This window comes from Colobus angolensis, unplaced genomic scaffold (genome assembly GCF_000951035.1).
Source record: "Colobus angolensis palliatus isolate OR3802 unplaced genomic scaffold, Cang.pa_1.0 Scaffold3563, whole genome shotgun sequence".
Taxonomy (NCBI): domain Eukaryota; kingdom Metazoa; phylum Chordata; class Mammalia; order Primates; family Cercopithecidae; genus Colobus; species Colobus angolensis.
Genome location: NW_012116892.1, coordinates 2489 through 2926, shown reverse-complemented (window position 1 = coordinate 2926; position 438 = coordinate 2489).

The following is a 438-nucleotide window of genomic DNA, read 5'->3' as shown; positions in this document are numbered from 1 at the left end:
ATCTTATTAGTTCCTAAAATATGTAACAGAGAGTCACCCAGAAAGTCACTTGGTATAGACCCAAGAAAACTGATCATATTCCCACACAAAAACTTATACATGAACGTTCATAGCAGCACTTTTTATCCCAGCCAAAAACTGGAAACACTTCAGGTATCAACTGATGAAAGGACCAACAAAATGTGGTACTGCCAAACAGTGGAATATTATTCAATTGTAAAAACACATGAAAAAAATAGAGAATGATGTACTGAAATATGCTACAACACAGATGGACTTTAAAGCACGATACTAAGTGAAAGAAGCCAGTCACGATGGACTACATATTGTATGAGTCCACTTATATAAAATTTCCAGAATAGGTAAATTCATATTCCAGAGATCTAAACTCTTATTTGCAGAAAGGCATTTTTTTGGTCTAAGATTTAATTTTCATAA